General features: G+C 49.1%; 2 pseudogenes; one reads left to right on the top strand and one right to left on the bottom strand.

The window, feature by feature from the left end:
* Positions 1-24,613, bottom strand: part of LOC131560146 (zinc finger protein 420-like) — a 255,280-nt pseudogene extending 230,667 nt beyond the window's left edge.
* Positions 24,614-25,751: 1,138 nt separating this feature from the next.
* LOC131560145 (zinc finger protein 436-like) lies at positions 25,752-26,630 on the top strand (annotated as a pseudogene).
* Positions 26,631-26,839: the final 209 nt, after the last annotated feature.

Genomic DNA, 26,839 nt, shown 5'->3' with positions numbered 1-26,839 from the left:
AATGTCTAATTCAGAACTATTAGCAATTCTGTTGAATTAGCCCATTTATATTTAGTGTCAGTGACTTAGAATCCCATTGTTATCAAAGTTTCTGATTTGTCCTTAGCAGAGCTGGTTGTAGAAATAGAGCTGAATAGATTAAAGTGCTGAATAGAAATAAGGTTATAAATTATAGGTAACTTTCTGTCCCTCACACTGCTGTCTGTCTACAGATCACAGAACCAACAGCAGTCTCTCCCCTGGCTCCCTCTGCTCATGGAGAGGAGGCCGAAGAGGAGGCAAATGAGGTGGATGAGCGCCAGCCTCCAGCTGTGCTCACACCACAGCCTGAACATTCTGAGCCAGTAAGTGCCAGCTGTGTGTGCTGCTGTCTTTAGTGCAGGGCAGAGCTGCAAGTTTCTGACCAGCTAGCACTTGCTGTTGCTGGCTGAGGATGCTGAGTGCTGGAGTCCTGCCAGGACCCAGTGATTGCCCCCAGCCTGTGACAGCTGGACAATGGGCTTTGGTCTGTCACATTTAGGGACCAGTTTCCTGGCATTTTGATAGGGGCCAGCCTGAAGCATGAAGGCTCCCTGTTCCCAGAGCAGGGAGCATGTCAAAGACACTGTGCTCAGCCTTGTTGGATACACAGGGGACACTGTGGTGTGGAGAGACCTGTCCCCCTGCACAGACTGGCCAACTAGCTGCAGGCACAAAAAAATGTTGATCTGACCACACAAGTTCTTTCTGGTGCTTTGTCTCCACAAACTTCTTGGGTGTGCTTACTTGGGAGTATTTCAGAGACACACTGGGGATGTAGAGTTGCTGCTTGAAGTCAGGGATTTTGGTGCCTTCGTTGCCAGGTTTCTCTTTTGCCTCTTCAGGCAGAGCAGCCAGTAGCAGAGCAGATAGGTGCTCTGAGTCTGCCTGTTTCTTGGTCTTTGATAAGCTGCAAGAAGATGACTGTGTTGTCCATGAAGCTGTGGGGGGGCATTCTTGTCAGGCGTGGCAAAAGAAACAAAGAGAGTAGTTCTGAGCCCTTCTTCTGAGGCAAAAACCAGACACTGCATGTGTCTGTCGATACCTTCTATTGTGTAGTCTGCTTTGGAAACTGCATTTGAAAACTGCATTGGAGCCTAGAGTGGGAGCAAAGCTGCAAGTCCTTGACTGCTGTCTTGTAATGCTAAACCCAGGATGTACACCTTGCAATGGTGCCTGCAGTATCTGAAGTGCAATGGGCACCTTTGTGGCTAGGGAGCTGTGTGGGCCCAAAGGACGCAGGGCTGGCGGCCGTGAGCAGCTGGAGATGAGGCAGCGTGGGGCCAGGGGGCCAAGAAGGCCAAGGGCACGGTGGCTGTGCCAGCAGCAGTGGGGCAGCAGGAGCAGGGCAGGGAGCATGGCCTGTGCTGGGCAGCGCTGCGGCCACAGCTGGAGTGCTGTGTGCAGCTGTGGGCCCTGGGAAGCAGAAAGTTATGGAGGGGCTGCAGCGTGGGCACAGAGGGACAGGGGAGCTGGGCAAGGGGTGCAGCACAAGGCCAGGGAGGAGGTGCTGAGGGAGCTTTAGCCTGGACAATGGGGGCTCATGAGGGACCTTCAGGCAGACTTCCATAGATCCCTGCCTTGGATCCATAGAGCCAATGCTCAGCACGAGGGCTGTTTCCCTGCCAAACATCCCTTCACTGCATCCAAGTGCTTTAGACACTGGTGTGAGTAACACTTTCACATTTTGTTTATTTATTTGTTTGTTTGTTTGCTAGAAGGAGAAGCCTTGTGTAATTTCTCCTTCTCCAGGGAGCTTTTTCTCAATCTTTCCTGGCCTTTTTCCAGCCATGGCAGAAACTTTCAGGTTAATGGCTCCCGTGTCTTTTGGCTGCCCAGGGAATGAGTGTGTGTTGTGTTTGGGAACTGAGTAGGAAATCAATGCCCTTGCATTCCAGCTGGTGCTCAGAGATTAGAGGAGCTGGGAGGGGCTGGGCTGCATTTCTGATTCCAGCCACTTCAGCACCATCAGTGTGGGCGAGTCCAAGAGAAGAACTTGCCCAAGCACAGATGCACAAAGAGAGCCGTTCCCAGTGCAATGCTCTGGGTCTGATTGCATTCCATAAGGACCTACATGCTCCAGATTCCCCAAGAGTGTGGGTTACTGAAGCAACAGGAGAGCAAGTTCAGGATGGCTGCTGGTTGGGGTACTGCTGCCGAGTGCTGATGTGTGTAGCGACAGAAAGGACAGTAAAGGGAGATTTCAGTAATAAGATCTGTCTATCTATCTATCTATCTATCTATCTATCTATCTATCTATCTATCTATCCATCTATCTAGCTAACTAACTAACTAACTAACTAACTAACTAACTAATTATGTAGCATTTACATAATTGAATCTTCCTGGCTCTGGTCCAAGGCAGTTTGAGGCGCAAAGGTTACCTAAACCATCCCTTTCTGGAGAGGATTACAGACATGTTCCCGTGACCGATTCTGAGTAGGCAGAGATGTTTCCCCCTCCAGAGATGGTGATTTTTCCCCTCAGTGCTGTTTTCCTCCTCCAGCCTCTTGTGCCCTGAAGTCTCCAGTTAATTCTTTAAACTTCTGCCTCTCCTAGAGAGGTGGAACAATTCCATGTTTAGGTGGTGTTTGGTGACTCTGGTCATACATGCCATGCCATACATGACACATGGTTTCCTTCACTGGCATCCCCACGGCTGTGTGAGTGCATTCGTTAATGGGGCCTTATGAGAAACTCTGTTACTGCTGGTCAGAATTCTCCGTTGACAAAAGAGGGAGAAGAAACACCTTGGTCCTCCTCCATATACTGAGGTGGCCATAGAGGTTCTCTGACTTCCATCAGAGATCTTTGCATGCATCCTTATCTCCTGAATGACCCGGTTTTCTAACAAGAGTGTGGATGTCAGGAAGGAGGAATGCTGGTGCAGGCCTGAAGAGAAGGTGAACTCCAGAAGTGTCTCTCACAAGGAGTGAGCTCACCCAGGAAGCCCCTGCAGAGCCAGGATGGAGCTGTGGGACAGGGCAGGGTGTCAGTCACTACTGAAAGACAAACAGGACATGGCGGAAGCAGAGGGAGGCCCTCACAAGACCCTTGAGAAATGCCACCCCTTCCCTGTCAGCTGCCTGAGAGGCTGCTGGAGCTTCAGTCCCAGTGGCCCCTGATTGTAGGGCCAGGGTCACTTTGGAATCTGTGCCTCCCCTCGGGCAGAGAACGACCCAGGAGAGCAGCAGCACAGTGCTTTGGGAACGTGTGAGCCCAGCAGTCTGTGAGTCTTGGCCCAAAAAGGGCGTATGGGAAGTTGAAACCCATCTTCTCTTGCTTTCTGTGCAGGTGCTTCTAGAGAAAGAGCAGGAGCACACTGCCTCATCTGAGCTGTAATGCCAGACTCAGGGAGAGCTGTTCCCAGCCCGAGAGCAGGAAGAGCAGCTCAGGCAGCAGGTGGAAGAGCCACAGGAGAATGGCCAGGTAAGCCTGACTTGCCAGGGCACAGAGGGAAGGGCAGGAAGAGAGGCATAAACCAGAGCTCTTGGGACTGAGGAGGCCAGGAGTCCCACAGGCAATGGAAGCACAGAGCCTTGCAATCTGCAGAGATCAGCCCTGGGACAGGAGGTTTGCAATGGAGGCAGATGTGGGGAGGGAAGCAGAGAGAAGGGGCTGAATAAATGTGATTTTGAGGCTGCAAGAGGAAAAAAGCTGAGCCTGATGGCAGCTCTCAGTCCCTTGCTCTGCTTTTGTGTGTACAGAACATCAAGGCAGAGCCACAAGCAGAGCTGCCCGAAGCTCAGAGTGACATCATGGCAGTGAAGAGAAAGAACAAGGAAGACATGGGAAGAATTCAAGAGGAGAATCTCCACCAGCAGAGGGGCGATCAACAAAACCAGGTGAATGAAAGAGTGGCAGCCACTCCACTCATGAAATGTCCTCTCTTTTGTTTGTTAGAGAACATGAAGGAACAGCTGGATGCAGAGCTTCAGACAGCTCACAGTATGATCAAGGCAAGGCATAAGCAGCTGGAGGAAGAAATGAAAATCATCAGAGAGAACTTAATCGCTTCCATCAGTCTCTGCAAAACCAAGTGAGTGAAAGAGGGATGCAGCCACTGCAGTCACCAATCTGGTGGTTTCTGCCCTTCTTGCCTTTCCAGCGCAGAGCAGCAGGGAGTGGGGCCATGCCTCTGAGTGCCATGCTGCTGTAGTGTGTGTATCACAGTCACTCTGAAGGACATTTGCCGGTGTGCTGAATCTCAACATCTGCCCTGGACAGTGAAACTTGTCCTTTGGCCTTTTGGCCAGCAGTCATCCAAATTGATTCCTGCTGGCCTGTTCCTGCTCTCCTTTTTTCTTGAGGTGTTTTTACAGTGGAACTTGGTGACCCAGATGGAGGATTGAAACAAGCTGTTGTATCCCCTGTCAATCTGTTCTTTGCCTTTCCTCACAGTCGATGACTCCTGGCTGACAGGGACAAGCTGTAGTGTCTGACTGCTTTGTTCTGTTTGACTTGAGGTGCAAGTGTTGACATCTCACCGGGCAGCCTGCAAAGACTTGCAGGGAATGTGTGGCAATGAAGGACCCCAAGTTAGGAGTGAGGCACAGGAGCAGTGCCCACCAGAAATGCTCCAGGTCCAGCACATCATGGGCTCTGAACCTGCTGCTGCAGCAGCATCACCTCGAGGAAGCCCTTCTGTGAAACCTGGGAACTCAGGCTGGGGCACATCCTTGGAACAGGAGATTGAGGAGGAGTACCTGGAGCAGCTGGGTACGTCTGGGCTGTTTCTTATCTGAGGGACAGTGTGTTGTGTGCAGGTGTCAGCAGAGCTGTACCAAATGCTCCTCCTGAGCTCGGTGTCACAGGGCCATTTAGGACTCCCCAGAGGCAGTGCTGTGCTCCGAGGCAGCGAGAGAGCTCTGGGTGTTCCTGCTGCCTCTGAGGGCACCTGGGACTGGCTTGGGTTTGCCTGAGCTTCCCTCTCTGCTAAAGGCTGAAGCAGGGATTGTTCTTGGATCAGCAGAAGGCTGTGACCTAGCAAATGGTCTAGGCAAGTCCTGTGTGCTAGTGGCCAAACTGAACAGAATTTTTAGCTTCCTAAATTCTCCTTCGACTCCTGACTTCCAACCAGTCATCACAGCAAAAAAACTTCACAGAAATGGACTGGTATTGGAGGTTTGTATTTTTGGTTGGGGATTTTTTTTGGGGGGGAGGGGGGTGGGATTGCTTTTTTGTTGTTCATTTTTGGTGGGGCTTTTTTGTTGTGTTTTTCTCCATCTTGAAGGAGCCCTTCTACCCCACGTTTTACTGATGTCATTTTTATGACTGTTACTGTTACCACTACTACATCTGCAGTTTATTTTCATGAGAATGCTATATTTTTGTCAATAAGAGAATGCTATCTTTTTGTCAATAAGAACTACTTTGAAAGAACATCAGGTTACAGGACAAATAGAGAGCACAAGGTATTTTCCATGTGCCCCCAAAGAAAAAACAGAGACTTTGATAACAAACTTTATTTAATCTTCTAGTTTTATGCTTATCAAGATGTGTCCAGGAGACACATCCAAGTGGCGTGATCAGATAAAACTGTACTGCAGGCATTTCTCAGGAGAGAGCCTCCAGCCCAGCCATGGTATATCCCTCAGATCCATGGCACTTTTCCATACCTGATTCCCACTCTTTCCCATGACTGTTAGAATCCTTCCCATTGGCCCAGGCCCTGCCCAGATCAGTCTCTAGGAAAACACATCAAGCCCTTTGTGATTCTGCAGCACAACCCAATGAATCTGCTTCTTGCCCATAACAGCTGCCAGTGCTGTGCTCTCAGATAAGAGACCTGGTGGGGCTGAGACCAGAGCCCAGTGGATTCTGTGTCTGCCATCACCTGTTGGGACAAAAAGGGCACTGATCTGTGCCTCAGTGTGGCTGATCTCAAAGCCCATCCTGTTGTGTCCTGAATGGGGGCAACAGCTTGTCTGGGGCTCAGGCTCACTCTGGCTTCTTCCCTTTAGTGCCTGTCAGTGCTCATGCTTGGGCTTTGCCAGCCTTGTTGTGGTCGCTGCCCTGTCCCTGAGGGCTGGAGGGACTGCAGAGGCTGGAGCCTTCCTTAGCTGGGAGAGGGGCATCTTTGAGCTCAGCCTGCTCACAAACAGGTCAGGGTCCTGATGCTGAAAGCCCCGTCAGGATCAGTTACAGCTGGAGCTGCTCTGGTTTACAAATGGGAAGGCATTCCTTTGGCAAACTGCTGAAAGGTGTGGAAGATGTCCTCGTCTCCTGGGATTGCACGTCCCTGTGCTTTGTTTCCTGTCAAGAGAACTCTTCAAAGGACTGTACAAATCAGTCTCTGTGCTGGCCACTTGTGCTGCGGAGCTGTCTGCCTGGTTGTGGTCATTGTTACCCAGGCGACCACAAAGGGCTCAGTGTTCCAGGCGCTGGGGCTGCGTTTTGTATCTTCTGGAAGCTGGGATCTCTGCTTTAAAGTCAGCATCTTGCATTTTGTTTCCCTCAGGGAGAATGGTGAACACCACTGAAAATCCCCTGATGAAATACACGCATCTGAATTATATTGGCAGCGGGTGAGTCCAACAGCAGTTACTCCTGCACAGCTGTGGGCCAGGTGTTTTTGGGGTGGAATGTCTATCCAGCGTGAAGTCAGGCCAGCTGCAGAGATGATCACACACTGGGGATAGATTGTCCCAATGCTGCTCAGAATTTGTGAGTGGGTTCAGAAGGCATTGTCAGAGATGCCTTGCTACCAAAATCTTGCCTGCATCAAGGAACAGGACCTGGAAGGTCTCCTTGTCTCTCAAGTGTGGGATAGCTCTGTGTTAATTTCTTTAGCATTTTTTGTATGTCTCAAAATCATACTGGCACACTAATGAAAAGAGAAGAAACTTGCTTGCCTGAAAGAGCAACATATGCCCTATCAAAGCTGTGAGATAACAGTTCCCAGGAACAATTCTTTCCCCTGGTTTGAAGAGGGAAACACTCTGTGGTCAGGATAGGAACCACACCGTTTAGACAGCGAAACCCAAGAGGAAAGACTAAACTCCCTTTAGAAATTGAACCCCAGTGCTTTAGCGTGCCTGGCACGCTCAAGCAGACGGGAACTGCGCCAGGGTTACTGCCAGGTTGTGTGGCAGAGAGGGAACTGCAGGGCCCAGTGCCACTGGGCTGGCCCTGCTGGGAAGGAAGGTGCCATCCAACACACGAGGAGCAGGGCATGGAAAGGTAGACATTGCTTTCTGTCCCTGTGGCAATCAGCACAGTGCCTGTCTTTCAAAGGCAGGGACCTATGTGAGCCATTGGAGTTTCCTGAAAGGAAGAAAACCCAGGGACAGAAAGCGCCATTTCTAGAGCACTGGCAGGGCAAAAATCCCAGCATGATGAAGAAATCACAATGAACAGATGAGTGGGATTCTGGGCCACATTTGCCTGTGATGGCAAGGTCTTGTACACTGGGGATGACTGGGGAGCAGATGGTCCCATTGCTCCTCTTTCTGGGTCTTTCCAGGAACTTGATTTATCCTGATTGAGTCCCTGAAGCAATGAGCTTGGAAAGTAATGGTTCACTGTTCTTTGTTGTATTTTTTTTTTCTGGTGGACAGCATCCATTTGTAACTTCAGCCAAGCCACCATTCATCCTGGCACAAGTCATCAACTCAGTGAAGAAGACGAATAACCCTAACCCTAAACCCTAACCCTAAACCCTAACCCTTACCTTAAATGCTAACCCTAAACCCTAACCCTGTCCCTATCTCTAACCCTTATCCTATCCCTAACCCTTACTCTAACCCGAACCCTAAGCCTAAGCCTAAACCTAAGCCTAAACCTAAACCTAAACCTAAGCCTAAGCCTAAGCCTAAACCCAAACCTAAACCTAAGCCTAAGCCTAAGCCTAAAACTAAGCCTAAGCCTAACCCTAGGATACGAGAACATAGCAATCATGTCAAGATGTTATCTCTGTTACCAATTTAGAGTAGGATTGTAGAGTAGGGTTGCTAAAGAGATTTGAAGCATAGAATTATAGATTAGAGTTGTAATTAATAAAGTTTCTGAAACATCAACTCATTTGGAAGATTCTCCTCCTTCTGACCCCTTCAGAAAATTCAACATTTCCTTCTGAATTACCAATTGTTTTTTATTGGTGCTAAGTCACACATATGGCTTCTTTTGTATGGTTTCGTAAGTGAGGAGGGCTCCTCTTCATTCATCCTTTCCAGACCGCACTGCCTTTGGAATATGATCCACTGGCTGGTTATGGCACAGCTGTGGTATTTCTAGTTGAGGCAGAAAGGGCAATGGCATTTGAAGACAAAACCAAAGGAAGAATGAGGCAGCCCAAACATCTTGTGCAGATGCAGGCCTTTAGCTGTGAGTGGAGAGCATTGGGGTTCCTGCCACTTGGATTTGTATCCCTAAATGCAATGATCTCTTTGGCTGGAGGAGAGCCTTGGTCAAGTGAGAAAGCAGAAAGATCAGAGAGGGTGCTCAGGAAGGTCTCCTGTGGCGCAGAGCTGTCAGCGCCTGTGAGGTGAGAGCGGGCCCGGCCTTGCCCGGGCTGGAGCCCCAGCAGAGCCCCGGCAGAGGCCGGAGCAGCCTGAGCCCCGGCAGAGGCAGGCTGGAAGGAGGCCCTTGGAGCTGCAAGAGGCAGCAGCTGGGCCCTGGGTGCCCCTTCCTGGGAGCGGGTGAATCCTCCGCTCTCAGAGCCCAGGTGGCAGCTGGCTGCTGCCGAGGGGAAGCGCAGCCGTGCTGGGCACAGCCCGGCTTGGAGGCCATGGCCGTCTGGAGTGTGCCCAGGAGCAGAGAAAGGCCAAGGGCAGCCACAGGCCGCTGGGCTGGCTGAGGATTCCTCCTCTTCTGCCAGCTGCCCTGCAACTCCTGGCAAAGGCCAGCAGTGTGTGCAGCACTCTGGGCACCGGGGCAGGGAGCCAGGCTGCTCGGTAGGCTGGAGCACAGGGCAGCTCCTTCAGGCCCGGCACTTGTGCCAGGGAAGCGAGGCCAGCGTGAGGCAGGGACAGCTTGGCACGGCCCATCTGCAGGAGCCAGCGCCTCACGCAGCTCTGGGAGGAAGCGCCTGCAACCCTGCAGTTCTGCACTGAGCCAGAGCAAAGGTGTGAGATGCAGAATGTTATAGGTTAGTTGCGGTGGGGAATGAATCACCAACTAATAAGTCCAAATAAAATTAAATTTATTAATTGATAGAGCAAGCGATAATAGGCAAAGTCAGCGCCCCAGGCGCGCTGGGAGACAGGAGAGTCTCCGCTCTAACACTGACGCACTCTGCTGATATTTCGTGGAGTTCTTATACAGTCCTGTTTCCGGGTTGATGTGTTCTACTCTGCGTATTCTTCTTTTGTGTCTAGGTGGTCACAGTCCACCTCCCGGAGGTCTGAAGATGAAGACTGGTATTTTCCTTTGTCTGGTTCCTGGAATTTTAGGCTCAATCTGCTGAGTTCCTGGAATCTTAGGTTTACTGAGCGGATAAACTGATACTGTGCTATCAATCATAGCAAACCCCCCACCCATATTCACAGTTTACTAAACAGATAAGCAAATGTTTGTGAAACCTATTGTCTTTTGGTTTCACCTTCCTTATCCTTTTAAGTCTGGAAATTTACTTAAACAAACTAGAGGTGGTGCAACAGTCTTACTGGAATAACTTTGTCAGCTTATGATGAACAAACTTAAAGTTTTAACCCATTACACAGAATCTTTGGCAGAAATATTCAGGCCCACCAGGCCAGCCTGCTTTGTGCTCTGTGGTGCACAGCAAGCGCTGTGCAATGCAGCTCTGAGCTGCTGGGAGAGAGGCAGTCGGGGATGTACCTGAGGTGAGTCTAGGGGTTAGCTGAAAATGGAATTAGGATAATTGAAAACTGCAGAAGAGTTGAGGGGCCAGCTAGGAATAGAATTGGGATAGTAGAAGATTGCATATTTTAGTTAAGATTTTAAAATGAGGTAAGAAGCTAAGTTAGTAATACAGCTAGCAGAAATCATGTACCTTAGTTAAAGAGTACCAAATATATTAGGATCATAAAGCTAGGAGTGATAGGGATAGAGGAAGCAATTGTGAAGAAGAAGAAACCATAGAAATACCTTGCCTTAAGAATAACTGACCAGTCAGGAGAGGCTTGGACCATGAGCAGCAGGTCCAAAGATCTTGCCGACTGGCCATGGGAGAAGAGTTTGCCATGAGGAAGATGGCTTTCTTCCTCCCATAAAACCACTCCCTCATTTCAAAATCCCACCCACCCAGTTAAGGGAGTACAATTGCACAGCTGTAATAGATATTCAGCTGATAAAAATGCGAAGCAGGCAGGTAATAATTATGTATTATGGGTCGTTAGAAACCTAATGTAATACCTTTTCTCTAGAAATATAGAGCAGGAGTCTGCAACTCCTTGCACGTGCCTTTGGAAACTAGTTCACATGTGTCCAGCGCTGCAATAAATACCCTTTTTTCTACTATAATTAGTTGAAGAGTTGTCTGTCCATGCTTCAAGGATTATGCTGGAGTAGTGAACTGATTTGGAAGGGAGCAGAAGAGTTTCAGCAGGCAATTTTTGGAAGAGATGGAAGCCTCTTGTGACTGAAGGGAAAGCCATTTGGAATGGAGTAATGATCCCAAAGTCCATACAGTTGTATCTTTGTGTCTGAATTTAAATCAGAATGATTTTAGATAGCTTCATGCAATTTGTCTACAAATTTATCAAAGTCTTCATTCTTCTTTGGTAAATTTGTGTAAAAGACTTAGTGTGTAACCCATCTGGAAGTGCAAGAACAGCATTATATGCTAGTTGTTGGCTCATCTGTAAGACTTGATCAATGCTCCTAGCCTGGGCAGTGGCAGTAGCCCAGGGCCCCTTGCCAAGTAACTGTTGTGCTGTTAAACCATACAGAGGATCACCCTGCACTCCAGGTCTTGCTGCTTCTTGAGCACACTTTTCCTCCCAGCTTTTATGAAACATCTCCTGCTGATAGGGTGGCATTATAAGTCTTATTAGGGTATGCACATCAGCTGGAATTAATGTGTTAGATGGAAAAATATACTGCAGAAGTGACTGTGAAGGTTGGGATTTTCAAGTAAATTGTGAAATTGCAGCTCTCAATTTTTCTAAAATCTTCCAACTGAAAGGTTCTCAAACTCTACTTGGAGCATTAGTTACTACAGGAAAAGCTTATATATCATTTGATAGAAAAGTCCCTTCTAAAATAGCTTCTGGAATAACTTTTTTCTACTGTAGTTTCTGAGCTGCTTCTAGTTCAGAGTCACGTTCCAACTCTAATTCCACATTCTTTACAGCGTGAGAGGGAGGATTTTGTTTAACCGGCTCAAATGCTGGCTCAGAGACAGAATGGAGGAGGTTTTGATAGACAATGGCCATATTCAGCCGACGCACAATCCAGCCTGCTTGTAATAATGGACAATGAACACCTTCACAAAGAATGAATTATGGACATATTCAGAAATGGGCTCGGTATATCCTCAAAAAAGACACAAGAAGAAGAGTCATCAGAACTCAGCAAGTTTGTCATCAAGCTTGGGAAGGTGAGCCATGGGTGGGCCAGACAACCCCAGCCAGACGTGTGAAAAATTAGGTGATCCATTCAGCATTCTATTTTAGATGTGTGAACAGCTAGGATTAACCAATCATGTATTAGCTAGAGACACGTGGACAGTAGAGATTTATTATAAATAGAGTCTTTTTAGGAATAATAAATTTAGCTTCACTGGATCATATTGGTTATGTTGTGATGTCCCTGAACCTCTGCACCATGAACTTAAGGGTGTGTTGGTTTTCCCCAGGAAATGTACACATCTGGGGAAGTGCCCTTGGAAGAGAGGGGCTTGATTCCCAAGGAAACTGCTTCCCCAGGAGCCCCCAGTGAGACAGGTGCAAGTGTCTCCATTTGACTCCCTGTGTTTCCTTCAGTCCTTGAGGCCCCTTGCACTTTGCAGAGGGGCATGCAAAGGGAGAAGGCTGTGAAGAAATACCAATTTTGCTCTCTTGATGCAGAGTGTGATTTTATACACTCTTTCCTATGGTGCAAATGCTATTGATTTCTACTGTGTTGATTATTCTTATCAATACATATTTTAATTTGCTCTGGCATTCTTCCCATAGAAAAGTTTTCCTTGTGCATTTGATTTACGTCTGCAAATGCTGATACGTAACTTTAGGTACCTGAATTTAGCCCATTTCTCCTCTCACTTTAATTTCAGAAAGTGTCAGAATTACTGATGTACGCACTAAAGTATCCAAGATTTCTGTGCAACAGAAAGATGAGTAAACAGTAGTACAGCCCAATCTACATTACCTTTAGCAGTTACCAAAGCCAGTAGGTTTTTAGAAAAGTGTGCCTTCTTTCAGCAATATTACAAATAGATAGTTATATACAAATTATAATATTAGAATATTGGTTTTACACAAATATTAAAATGGATTCTATATGTGTGATGTTAATTAAACTTAGAGAGCTTCCCAAGGCCTTGAACATACTTGAGACTCATTTTGCAATAAACTATCTTTTAAAACTCTGTTTGGAAAGCAGAAGGTAGGAACATCAGTCATCTGTTGTGTTTGACTTTATTGTTATTTGAGATTGTAGTAAATACTGAGCATGAGCTGGGATGCAGATTGTAATTGCTCATCTTTCCAAAGATAGATATGGATACTATTAACATGTGCCCTGTTTATTGTTCCTAACTGACTAATTTACTGCAGTAGTTTTATAGTGCATTTTTATTGTTGTAATGTCTAAATGCAGTGGGAGAATATATATTTGACTTGGGGTACTTTGGCTTTTGTTTTTCAAATAATAAAACCACTCTCTTCAGCCTGGTGAAGAAGAAATCTGCTTCTGTCCTTGTGTACAGCTATGGGTTTGTTTACATAGCTTCTCCTTCCCTTTTCTGTCTAGGCTTTCTCACCTGCAGTTTTCAGTAGAAAAGCAACAAACCTCTGAAAGGCTAAACCTCAACATAACTGTGACCCTCAATCAATACTTCCTTCTTCCAATTTCTTAAGATCTCTTTGTCCTGGGCACTCAGTATGGCCTTTTTCCTCAAAGTTCTTTGGCTGTCTTGAATGCTTACAGTGTAAAAGGTAATCCCTGATCTATTTTCAACTCCCTGCTCAGATTCAGACTGCTGGAAGGGAGCTAGGACTGCTACTGGAGACCTGGCAGCTTGTCCAGGAAGCAAAATTTTTGAAATAATGGTAATGGGGAGAAGCATGCAAGTCCAGGTGGTGGACTCATATATGCAATACTTGCAGTTTCCTGACAGGACTTTACAGTTCAAGGGTATGGTCTCTTCTTATTTCTGTCCCTTAATGCTTAATCCTTGCCACATTTCTTCAACTTCTTTTGCATTGTCATCTTCCATGTTTTCTTCCTCTCTTCTTCTCTCTATGACTTTCTATGCAGGATGGATAACCTGTCATACACTGTCAGCTTGCTCAGTGACCGAGTAGTGATATGATGGTGTAGAAATTGTAGGCGCGCAGTAGGCAAACGTGTCATGCTTCTGTGTGCCCTCTGCCGGCAGACCTGCTTCCCAAACCTTCAGTCAGACTTGGAAAAAAGGCTTGTCACCACTACTTTGTTGTGGTTTATGCATTGATGAAGAAACACTTCCATCTCAGCCCGCTTAAGCCACTGCAGAGCAGGAATTGTTGCTTTGGTAGCAGATGTGCTGTCAGGGTCCTTACAGCTCCACAAGATGTGCCTCTCCTAAAGCAGATTTTTGCATTTTTGTACAATAAAAACTATGTTTTAAATTACACCAGTGTAAGTCATGCACTCTTGTAGATGTGTTTTCAGACAGAGATATTCATATATATGCCTAGTGAATGGCCTCCTGGGCAGCAGGAACAAATGAGGAAGGAAACTGGGCTGATAAAACATGCTTCTGCTTCAAGAAACCCTCCCAGTCTTCCCTTTCCAGAGAAGGCTATAAACCTTTTCTTGATTGGCCTAAAGGGGATAAACAAGTCCCTCCATGTCCTGATCTTTTACTAGTCTCAAATTATTTAGGAAAGTTTTAATTTTTTTTTTTTTTTTTTGGTGGGGGGAGGTGGTGTTCGGGTCTGTACTTCAGACCTGTTCTCCCAGCAGCCAAGGACCTACAGCTGCTGTGGGTGGGACAGGTGCTATTACCAACAGGTGCTTGGTGATTGCTAACAGCAGTTAAGGTGAGAAGTTGGCTTGTGCCTGGCTGAGGGCTTGAGGACTGTGGTGAGAGAAGGGATAGGGTGTGGAGTGGAAAAGTTACACAAGCAAATCTGAGGTGTAGACGTAAGTTAGAAGTAAGAAGGAAATACTTCACAGAAAGAGTGGTCAGAAACTGGAATCATTTACCCAGTGAGGTGGTAGAGGCATCATCCCTTGAAGAATTTAAAAAAAGACTGGATGTGGCACTTGCTGCCATGATCTAGCTGAACAGTTAGAACATCGGCTGGACTAGATGATCTTATAGGTCTCTTCCAGTCTTGAAAATTCTGTGATTCTGTGATTCTGTGTAGGTGGGATTTAACTGGATTAGGTACTGCATTTCATGGTCTTAATCACAATTTATGAAGAACTGAACATTCAACTATGAGATAGGACTGTTTAGTTGTTATTCTAGATGCTGCATTTACTAATATGTAATGTAGTTTCTTTGTATTTTGCTCAGAAGCTGTCTCAAAAACATTGAAGTCCAACTAAAGTCTTCATAAACACAAGTTAATAGCTTACATTTTGTTAAAAACAGAAGCTGAAAGGGCGAATGGCTCTTGCATTCAGTAATTCACACATTTTAAAAGAAGTGGCTCTCTCCTCTTCCTGTGGCTAGCTTGTCTCTTCAGGCTAGAAAACATTTCTGGGAGCATTTCCTTGCTGCTCCTATATCTCTATGCCCTTGGAATCTGATGCTAATACTATATTTTTCTAAAATTAGAAAATTTTAAATTTCTGTAGGCCCTTTCATTTTGTAATTTGCACCTGTCACTCGGGGGGGTGGGGGAAGTCTGATAAGTTTTTTTCTTGTAGGCCTCTCAAATTGCAGCCCATTGCATTTAGCTGCAAAATCCTAGGTCATGCTAACAGGATGCCTGAAATGGACACTGGTAGAGGGTAAAAAATTTGCCTGATACAGATGCTATCAACTATTTTTAGTTCCTGACAGTCCAGTATTTCCCTTACCTAAGGGATACCTGTTCATATTTCTTTCTCTTTTTTGTTCAGCTCTCAGTTCTGTGATGACTGAGAAAAATACAAAGTAAGAGTGTGCAGAGTAGATGGACTTTATGAGAATTAGAGGGCAATTTGACTATACACTGATTTGTATGATTGCCTTCTTTTGTGAGATTGTAGTGATGTTGTAATATATGTTGGGAAATAATTCATGCTATAAAAGCATGTATTTCATGAAGATTGCAAAATCCAAACAAGTCTCTGACCACAAGCAGCCTGAGAGGCAGGCATCTATTCAAATTCCGAAATTCCTGAAGGTGGCCGGATAACGATCACACCCAGTGCGATGATCACCATTATCCCAAGACATCATCATGTCATTGGAAGACGCCTAAGAGTGATCATTGCCCTGCTGATAACATCGATCAAGATAGCCAAAGTCACCAGAAAGATACGTGTGAATACATGACTTCCCTGAATCCGATCAGTGCTAGCTATCAACAAGGAAATGGCGATTGTCCAGCTCTGCACACTGGAAGAACCAACTATGAATATGCAGAGTTACAAAAGAAACTGGGACTTCTTCGCTCAGGCATAATAAACTGTATAAAGCATCCCTGCAAGAAGCGGCTCTCGTGAATGGTGGAGGGTGCAATGCAATAGAGGTGGGATCCAGGTTCACCCAGCACCAACCCCGGGCTCGACACTGTCTCTTTGGCTGTGGTGGTTTTGAAGACCATATTTTAGTAGCGGAAAATGATAAAGAAATCTTTTCAGATTTTTTATAATTTGGCTTTCGATTGATCATTCATAACAGTTCCATATAGATGATTCCACATTTGGTGTCTTGGTGCATAAATCAAGAGCACAATCAGTTCATGATAAGCACCAATACAAGCTGGACTTCCCAGAGCAGCCAACTGAAAGAATCTGAAAAGAAGAAATGCAGGAAATGCCTTGGTAAACCTTGCCTGGAAGATGGGTGACTTTTTTTCAGTAATCTATAATCCATTCCCTTGGCCTTTGGCTTTCTTAACAAGGCCATTTGCATGCCAGATTCCCCATGAAGGGCAAAGCCTGAGCTTGTGGAAGTGGCTGAAAGATGCTCTGTTTCTCTGCAGGGACATTCAACTGGAACAGGAGCCGGAGCGCTGTCTGGGGAAGCCTCCTCCGAGCTGGAATTTGTGCCGTGCTGGGAGAGGAGGAGGAGTGGGAGAAGGCTGGACACTGTGTGGCAGGAGCAGGAGGTTTGGGCCGCAGGACATTCCATCTGCGCCGCTGCCCCACAATGGGCAGCCGTGCCCGGGGCCCTAGGCCTGGCCCCGCGTGCGCTGAGCTCCCTGGGCTGGGCTCAGGTTCCCACTGGGACTGGGCTCAAACTGGGGGCAGCAGCAGTACAAAACACCTCTGGGCATCTGCGTTTCCTGCTGCTGAGAAGGGGCAATGAAGCAAGTTTAGAAGTTCTGGTTTCTGCTTCTCCTGGTTGATTTTTTAATTTAACTCCACACTGTGGAGGTGAATTCTGTGACAGCCTCTGTCAGTTTATTCTATTTCAACAGTGCCAACAACAGTGCTCTGTTTGAGCCCTGCAAATGTGGCCTGTGAAGCTTTAAGTCCCCTCATTTTAGTGTTCAGGCACTGGTGAGCATTCCGGTATCTGCTGATCTTTATGCCTGTGACAAAAATACTGACTTCACTGTCATGAAAGCACCGTGGGTAGCACCAACTGGAAGAGGCACTTGCATTTTTATGGATAAAATTCAGGTGGCAAGCAGAAGGGGGCCAAGAGCAGCCATGATCTGCAATTCCCAAGGCAGAGGCACCAGCAGCCTCCTCCTGTCACCTCAGGGTGAGTCAAAAAGAGCTGGAAACAGTGCTGGAACCCGATCCTTTCTTCCTCTGAGGGCTGGCTCAGGGCAGAACAGGTGGGCTCTGAGCAGTCAGGGCTGTGTGTGGGTGCTAGTTGCTGTGCTCCAGAATTGAGCTGGAAAAAGCCCTTGGGAGCCGAGGCAGGAGCAGGCGGGAAGGGGCCGGCGCTGCTGCTGCTCCTGGCCAGGAGCCCCGGCTGGGCCAGGCCGGCGCCCCCTGCGCTGCGGCTGCTGCTGCTGCCAGAGCCGGGCAGGACTCGGGGACAGGGAATGGACACGGGGGGACAGCAAAGGCCTGGCGGCTGCAGGGATGGTGACGCTGGGCCCAGCGCCAGCACAGAGCTTCAGCCCGCAATTAACCCCGAGGGAAACGCTGGGCAAAGGCTCCATTTCAGCCTTTCTGCACTCGTGGCTGTGAAGGGACTGAAATGAAAGCAGAACAAGTAGGGCCCAAGCTGTTCTCCTGCCTTGGGTGTAGCCCCGGCCCTGAGACTGAGAGGGGCTGTGAGGGGCCGTGAGGGGATGTGAGGGGCCATCAGACATGAGGCACCATGAAGGGCCTTGAGAGGCCATGTTGGGTCATGGGGAACTCTGAGAGGCCATAGGGGTCTGTGAGGGGCTGTGGGAAGCCAGGCACCTCATGGAACCAAGGGTCCATCATGTCCCAGCAGGTCCTTGTGTAACCAAAGGGACCATGGTGACACTATGGAGCCTCCCGGTACCACAGGTCCATTGTTACACAGCAGCCACAGCAGGACTGCAGAACCAAGGAGATCATTGTGACACTGCACAACTGTGCAAACCTGTGAGCCTACCAGGGAAAAGGCAGTAGCAATGCCCTGGAAAGACACACCACAGGCTCTGGGCACTCCTCACAGCTCAGGGTGAGAAAAGAGACTTCCCCATGGTGTTCTGCAGCACTATGTTAATTTGTCCCAGTTCTGTCCTCTCCATTGGCCTTCTCTACCCCCTTTACACTTCTATGTTCGTGTTCTGGTGAGTTCTCTCTTCCCATTGGTGTGTAACCCTGTCCATCTACCCTGGCATTCCCTACTGGTCCCTTGCCAGTGTACCACCCCTGAGCCCTCAGACCATTGGATCCCTGGTGCTCTCCATTGCACCCTCTTTCCCTCCATTTATACCCTGGACAATCCTTTCTCTTTGGCCTCTGGACACTTTCAGCATTTCTGTGTGGACACTTTCAGCATTTCTGTGTGTGTGTGTGTGTGTGTGTGTGTGTGTCTGTGTCTGTGTGTCTGTGTGTCTGTGTTTATGTCTGTATTTGTGTCTGTGTGCTGGTGCTCTCATGGTTCCTACCCATTGGCACAAGACACTCTCAGGGAAGATTGTATCCATACCACCTAAGACTGCAGCAATAACTCATTTTTTTCATTTACTCTGTGGTGTAAATGAACCATTCTGTCTAATCATGATCAGAAAATATAAGAGCTGTATTTATAGAAATTTATCGGGTATTCTATGATTAATCCTGTGGGACAAATAGCGTTTAAGTTCAATTCATATGTCCAATCTTTTACACCTTTGACAAAGACTGGGACTTGTGTCGCAGACGTTTCTCCACAGAAATCCTTTCTTTCGGATTTCTGTGTCTTCGGGAGGCCAGAGGCCTCCGAAGACAAGGTAAACAATTATTATCAGCTGCTGGGGAATGCAACAGGGGCGCCTATTTTGATTGGTGATTGGTTCATGTTTTATGTTTATAATTAAGGGCCAATCACCAGTGCAAGCCAGGGGACTGAGTCCTTGGCCACAGCTTTGTTGTGGATTCTTTTTTATCTCTTCCTAGCTAGCCTAGCTGCTCTGCAAACCTCTCTCCTTATTCTTTTTAGTATAACTATAATGTATTATATCATATAATAATAAATCAAGCCTTCTGATTCAAGAAACAAGATTCACCGTCTCTCTCTCACCAGCTGCGCCCACTCAGGCGCGGTAATATCTGGTGACCCGACGTGTGAGAGCAGAAATTAATTTGATAAGACCAGAGGAGCAAAATTGCTACACTGGGTAAAAATCCTGTATGTGTGGCATTTGATGGTTGCTTTGAAGTGACCACACAAGTGGATTCAAGCCAGGAGCTGAAGAACTGAAGATCCTGATTTGGACAGAGTTCACAGCCAAGGCTGACCATAAAGAGAACCTTCTTCTGGAAAACCATCAGGAAAGATGATGGAAAAGAGCAGCAGACCTGTGGAGCTGGCCAGAGCAAGCTGGACTCTTTCAAAAGGTACTGTTCACTTTTCTATCCCTGATGAACCAGCCCTTCGTAGCTTGTGGCTTTTCGTATGGCAGACACATGCCTTGCCAGAAGAGATTCAATTCTCCCCTTCAGAATAGAGAGTCATAGCCCTCTGGAAACATTGGTGCAGGGAAGACGGTTTCCTTTTGTCAGAAACAGATATCTATGAATTCTTTCGATGGGCAAAGCTTTTTGGGTTCTTTGCTGATGTCTTATATGCTTTAGATGTTTTTGTCTGGGAGTGCATGGACTCCATTATCCAGCGCGTCTACATTGAGGGACGCGTGTTGCCTTCTATCTACCCAGCATTTATAAAGCTTTTCCCAGTCCTGAAACGCAGAGCAGCTTGTTTTCAATGGATCTCTAACTGTTATGGCCAAGCTCCATTTCCACCGCCCTTGGCAGAAGACCCCGTGGGTGATGACTTTGGGCCTTTTCCCCCCCCCCGCTTCGTGGCGGGGGGGGCTGAAAATTCGCGGCGCGAAGAAGTTTTTTTTACTCTTTCTCCGGAGCATGCTCAGACGGAGTGTGCTCCTCCCCCCCCTTCTCTCTCTCCGAGGGGATGGGAGTGGCCGCTCAAGCCAGCGCTGGCCCCTCAGACTCCGCCTCCTTCACACATGGGGGCGGCACCGGTCTCTGAGGCTTCCTCAATGCCCCTGCCAGAGCCGTCACTCCAGGAGGTCCCGCCCGCGGTTTCACCGGCCTCCCCGCCCCCGCCAGAGCCTGTGTCGGAGAAGGCAGAAGAGACAGCACTTTCGGCGATTGACCTGTTGCTAAGCAACAGCACCACTCCGCCGCTCCTCCCGGCTCCACTGCTGCCCGGGCCGTGCCTGCCGCCACCTTCAGAGCCAAGGGACGCAGCAACAGCGTGTTCCCGCGCATCCCCGCCGCCTCCGCAGCAGACCCCGGAGTCAGTGGCAGAAAACCGCATTGAACCTGCGGGACCCTCGGAGCAGCTCGTGGCGGATCCCACGCTCAGCGTGGTTCCCTCCCCAGTTCCGGCTTCCCCCCGCTGCTTCCACCGGACGTCCCAGCGGCTCTGCCCTCCGGGTCGGCGTCAGAGACTGCCCTGGAAGAGGCGGCTTGTTCGAGTTCGGGCCGTCCCGGGCCGGCTGCCCCAGCAGCCGCCCTGGAGCGGGGTCTCTCCTTCCGTGGAGCGGGGGCTGCCCGCCAGCTGACTGTTGAGGCAGTCCAGCTGCCTGTTTTTAAGATCAGCATTCTCGGCGGTTTGGGGGGTGGTTTTTCGGGGATTGTCCCATGGAGGCCGCCGCCTCTCTTGTGTCCTAGTGGCATGGGGGGCAGGTGCATCCAGAGAGTTCTGCCTTTGATCCCCAGCCCGGAGGTGATGGGGATGATGCCACGGGGCGGATGAGAGACAAACCCGATGCATTGCAGAGGGAGAGGGCACAGTTGGAGGAGACCATAGTTGGTTTGCTGTGGGAAACAAACATCTCCAGACCCCAGATGGGATTGCTGGGGAAGGCTTCTATTTCCCTGCTGCTGGCATGCCTCAGTGGTTTAGGGGAAAGGAAGCATCTCACTACCCGTGCTGCCATTGTGCTGGCAGCAGGGTTCAGGCCTGCGGGAATGCAGAGCCTTCCTTATGGGTTTGGCCTGGGCCGTTTGGCTCAGGAAATTTCTGGGCCGGGCCCACTGCAAGGCCTCCTTATGTTTTTGGGGATTCTGGTTTGTCCTACCGGTCCGGGTCCCCCTTTGTAAACCAGTTTTGGCGTTCCTGGTCCAGGATGGGCCAAGGCCCCCAGGGCCTTTCCTTCTCTGGCACTGCTCTGCCCAGCTGCTGCTCTTTTGCTTGCAATCAAAAAAAAACAAAAAAAAAAATTTAAAATTAAATAAAAAAGATTGAAAATAGCAGGCAGCAGCTCTGAAGCGCTGAAGCATTGAAGGGCCAGAAAGGACATTCCAAAATTTTTCAAATTGTTTTAAATTGTTTAAAATTGTGTTATGCTGATTTCTGGACAAAAAGGACTCTGAGATGTCCAAAAGAAACAACTTAAGCTGATGGACTGTTCCTGAAACTCAGCTGCATGGACTCAAATCTTCTTTACATTGTATTTTGCAATTTTCTTATATTGTAGGATTGTTTTAGTGATTTATTAGTCTTCTATATTTTATAGGTGAAGGAATTTCCTGTTCATTCCACATCAGCATTTTTCTTTTATTTTTATACAATTTAGAAAGGTGAGATGTCACAGATATTTCTCCACAGAAATCCTTTCTTTCGGATTTCTGTGTCTTCGGGAGGCCAGAGGCCTCCGAAGACAAGGTAAACAATTATTATCAGCTGCTGGGGAATGCAACAGGGGCGCCTATTTTGATTGGTGATTGGTTCATGTTTTATGTTTATAATTAAGGGCCAATCACCAGTGCAAGCCAGGGGACTGAGTCCTTGGCCACAGCTTTGTTGTGGATTCTTATCTAGCTCTTCCTAGCTAGCCTAGCTGCTCTGCAAAACCTCTCTCCTTATTCTTTTTAGTATAACTATAATGTATTATATCATATAATAATAAATCAAGCCTTCTGATTCAAGAAACAAGATTCACCGTCTCTCTCTCACCAGCTGCTCCCACTCAGGCACGGTAATAGACTTGGATTGGATACAGCCATTCCCAGTCTCCTCTCTTAGAAGGAATTTTAGACATCTAGGGGGCCCTGCAGGAGTTTGAGGATCCATGGTGGCTGTTTCGTGGAATATCTGCACCTCATAAATCAGGAGGAGTTTCTCCGATAAAGAAATAAAGCTTTTGCCTGAAGCTCCCTTTGTACCCATGACAGGATCCCCTTTGAGTGTCTGGGACATCCCAGCTCTTTGGCAGCCTGGGGAAACCTGGGATATCACTGTGGAGGCCCCGTGAGCGCCTGACAGATCGGTGCCTTTGCAGCCCAAGGTCCCCTGGGATGTCACCATGGAATAGCTGTGACCACAGGGCTCTTTACCATCCCCAGAAAGCCCTGAGAGGTGTCCATGGAGCCCCTGTCTGTGCCTGTGACATTCCAGCTCTGGAACAGCCTGGAGACTCCAGGAAAGTCCCTATGGAACCCCTCTGAGGGCCTGTGACAAATCTGATCCTTAGCAGGCAACCATCACCAGGCCCTGTTGCTATGGTCAGTTTCCATGGCAACCATCACAAACCCCCTGTTACTATGGTCAGTTTCCATGGCAACCATCACCAGCCCTCTGTTGCTATGATCAATCCTTTGGCAGCTCCATGGAGACCCCATGCCAGGGGTGGTTGCCATGGATACCAGCTCAGGCCTGCAGCCAGAGCCTGTTGCCATGGCAACCATTGGCAGCCCCATCCCCAGGCTCATGGGATCCCAGAACCACAGAATTGGCTGAGCTGGGTTGGACCCATCAGGATCCTTCAGTCCAACTGCTGGCCCTGCACAGGACACCCCAACAATGCCAGCCTGGGCCTGGCAGCGCTGTCCAAATGCTGCTGGAGCTCAGAGAGCCCTGGAGCTGGGACCCTTCCCTGGGGAGCCTGGGAAGGGCTCCAGCAGCCTCTGGCCAAAAACCTTTTCCTGACATCCAACCTGAGCCTGCGCTGACTCAGCTGCAGCCGTTCCCTCCCCTCCTGTCCCTGGGCACCAGAGGGAAGAGGTTCCCACAGCCCCAGCCAGGGACCCGCTCCCAAGGCTGTTGCCATGGCCACCAGGGCTGGGACCAGCTGGGATGCTCGGTTTCCATGAGCCAAGGTTCAGGAATGGGATTCCCCAATTTCCTGCTCCTGCTATAACCGTGCTGCCCTCGCTGCCCTCCCGCCTCCCATGGAAAGCACAAAAGGCAAAGATCCTGGGCTGGGATAAGAACAATTTATTGGGAACAGCTACGAGATAAGGAACAAAAGGAACAGAAACAATATTGATCACAGAAGGGATAAATAAAACTGTTTACAGGGAAAACTAAAACACAACAGCCTGGCTCTTCCCAGCAACATATTTCCCCCACCTGGAAAGGTCACCCTTCTTCTCAGGGAGAGAGAGAGTCCCTTTCCTGCCCCTGGCAATAACCTGAGGTGGGAGTGAATGTAATGACAGGGCTGTGGAAAGACCCTCATTTTCTTCAGTTCTACACCAGTCATTCACAGGGGAAGGTATTGGGGCAGTTGTCTTCCAGGCATGGATCATAGGGAACATGGATCACTCGTGCTCTTCCCAACATTAGACCTCCATTGGGTATGAAGCTGGAGCAGTTCACACAGCTCCTCCTGCAGCTGAGGCACTCATAGGGCTTCCCTCAGTGGCGCCTCCATTGGTGTTTTGTCATGTTAGAGCTATGGGTGAAGCTCTACCCACACTGGGGACACTCGTAGGGCCTCTCCCCAGTGTGGATGCGTTGGTGGGTGATGAGGTGGGAGTTTTGCTTGAAGCCCTTCCCGCACTCAGGGCAGCGGAAGGGCCTCTCATCTGTGTGAATCTGCTCATGCAGGAGGAGATTGGAGCTGGTCTGAAACCTCCTCCCACAGGTTGGGCACATGTAGGGCCTCTCCCCAGTGTGGGTGCGCCAGTGCCTGATGAGGTTGGAGTTTTTCTTGAAGCCCTTCCCACACTCAGGGCAGCGGAAGGGCCTCTGCTCTGTGTGAATCTGCTGGTGCTGGAGGAGATTGGAGCTGGTCTGAAACCTCTTCTGACACTGGGGACACTCATAGGGCCTCTCCCCAGTATGGATGCGTTGGTGCCTGATGAGTTCTGACCTGTAGCTGAAGCCCTTTCCACACACCCCACACTCATAGGGCCATTCCCCGGTGTGGATTATCTGGTGGTGGATCAGGGTGCTCCTCTGCCTGAAGCCCTTCCCACACTCCAAGCACTTCTAGCGCTTCTCTCCATCATGAAGCTGCTCATGGACCACCAGCTCTGAGCTCTGGCTTGAGCTCTGTCCACCTTCCTGGCTCAGGGAGGGTCTTTCCTCCTCAGAGCACCCCAGACTGGGTTTGCAGCCCCTCTTCCTATGGAATCTGTGGGGATTTTCCTCCCCGTTGGATTCCTGTGCTTTGGAGTCACTCATAACGGCCTCTTCCTCCAGGTTCTGCTGTGGGGATTTGTCCTCCCTGGTCCCAATCCTCAGCTTCTTGTTTGGGGGAGGAGAGACAAGGAGAGGATGGGATTTGCCTCCGTGCCAGAGGGAAGCGGAAGGAGATCCCCCCAGTGCATCCCCGGTAGGATGGTATTGGCAGCAGGGTTGTCCTGTAGCTGGGGGCCATGCTGGTCTGGGAGATGGAGCAGGAGAAAGGGGGAAAGGGGCACTGACTTCCTCCTCAACTGCCCGGGTGTCCTGGGGATCCTTCCTGTTCCTCACAGCCTCCTTTTCCATCTTGCAAAGGTTTGGGGATGGGAAATTCTGTTTTGGGAGGAAAACAAGGAAGCTGCGTCCAAGTTCCAAGAGTTCTTCCAGAAAGAACCACAACCTCCTCAGAGGAGGCAACCATGCTGTTGTCAAAGGCACTTGGGGTCAGAGAACAGTGCCCTGAAGTCACTGTGCCAAAATAATGTCTCAATCTGGTTAAGAAAATTACTAGAGAGATGCTTCTGCCCCAGTTAAGGTGCTAATGAGACCAAATCCAAAATGGATTTTATTGAACAGTAAATGTGAGGTAGAGAGAGTTAAAGAAAGAGGAAAGCGGGGCATGTCAAGGGAGTGACAGGGACAGAGATCTCCCCTGGAGCAGGGCAAGTGTGATGTTGTCCCCTGTGTGTGCCCTTCCCAGGGTGGGGGTTTTACACCTGAGCCAGTTTGGGTAAGGGGGGTGGTGTTCACGCCCCTGAGCAGGGATTACCCCACTGTTTCAGGTTGCCATGCAAGATGTAACCAAATGCATGTTTTCAATCCCCATCTTCATCAACTGTTATAAACAGGTGGGGCAGGGTTCTTTATCTCTTCCATGACTCACCCCTGATAACGCCCTCCAGGGGAGATATCTTCTCTGCTAATGGGCCATTGAGTGTCACTGCAGGACTGATAAAATTCCATTATCCCATTGTGGGATGCTCCACCCAGGGGGAGGATCCAAGCATTCCTACCTGGATATAAGCTGAGGCTTGCAAAACCAGGAGCAGCTTGCCTACTGGATTCCCAGAGGACAAGATCTCTATAACCACCGCTGGACCTTCAGGGGAAGACCAGAACCTTCTACAGGATCACTGCTTTGACAGAATCAGATTCATCACTCCAACAGGACTGCAGCCACAATTTAATAGGACTGAAGCCACCACCCTTACCTACAGGGTGTCAGGTTATATCCTGACTCTGTCAGTTTAAGGCAATGTTTCTGTATCATTGCCTTGATCTTCATTTTCTTATTAAATTGTAATTCTGGCTTAGACTCTTCCCCAGGTTTGCCTTCAAACCAGTGCAAAACTCAGTGTACTTATCCCTTGTTTTCCTCCCAGAATAGGATTTTCCATTCCCAAAAGTTTAATGGATGAAAGAGGAAGCTGTGAGAAAAAGGAAGATGCCCCAGGACACCCAGGCAGGTGAGGAGGAAGCCAGTGTCCCTTTCCCCCTCTCTCCTGCTCCATCTCCCAGACCAGCATGGTCCCCGGCTGCTGGACAACCCCGGTGCCAACACCGTCCTGCCGGGGATGCACTGGGGGGATCTCCTTCCCCTTCCCTGTGGCACGGAGGCAAATCCCATCTTCTCCTTGTCTTTTCTCCCCCAGACAAGGAGCTGAGGACGGAGACCAGGTTGTAAAAATCTCCATGGCAGAACCTCGTGGAAGAGGCCGTTTTGAGAGACTCCAGGGCACAGGAATCCAATGGGGAGGAAAAGTCACAGAGATCCCACAGGAGGAGGGGCTGCAAAGCCAGCCCAGTGTGCTCTGAGGAGCAAAGACCCACCCTGTGCCAGGAAGGTGGACAGAGCTTCAGCCAGACCTCCGAGCTGGTGGCTCATGGGCAGCTTTACGATGGGGAGAAGCCCTACAAGTGCTTGGAGTGTGGGAAGAGCTTCAGGCAGAGCAACCACCTGATCAGCCACCAGATGATCCACACTGGGGAATGGCCCTATGAGTGTGGGGAATGTGGGAAGGGCTTCAGCTACAGATCCACCCTTGTTACCCACTAACGCATCCACACTGGGGAGAGGCCCTACAAGTGTCCCATGTGCCAAAAGAGGTTTCAGAGCAGCTCCCATCTCCTCTGCCATCAGCAAATTCACACGGACGTGAGGCCCTTCCTCTGCCTTGACTGTGGTAAGGGCTTCAACCGCAGCTCCCACCTCATCAGGCACCAGCGCATCTACACTGGGGAGTGGCCCTACGAGTGTCCCCAGTGTGAGAGAAGTTCCACCCGCAGGTCTCACTTGACCAGACACCAACGGAGCCACCAGTAAGGGAAGCCTGGCAAATGCCACAAATGGAGGAACAGCTTCATGCACCATTTCAGCTTCATCCCCCATTAGAGGGCCCACATGGGGAAGAGCCCTGGTGATCCATTTTCCCTGTAATCCATGCTGGGAAGACACCAGTCCCTCGTCCTGCCCCTGCCCTTGACATGATGTGGGATTGAAGAACACGAGAGTCTGGCCATTGCCGTGTCTTT

This window comes from Ammospiza caudacuta, chromosome 7, assembly GCF_027887145.1.
Source record: "Ammospiza caudacuta isolate bAmmCau1 chromosome 7, bAmmCau1.pri, whole genome shotgun sequence".
Taxonomy (NCBI): domain Eukaryota; kingdom Metazoa; phylum Chordata; class Aves; order Passeriformes; family Passerellidae; genus Ammospiza; species Ammospiza caudacuta.
This window is presented reverse-complemented; position numbering and strand designations above follow the sequence as displayed.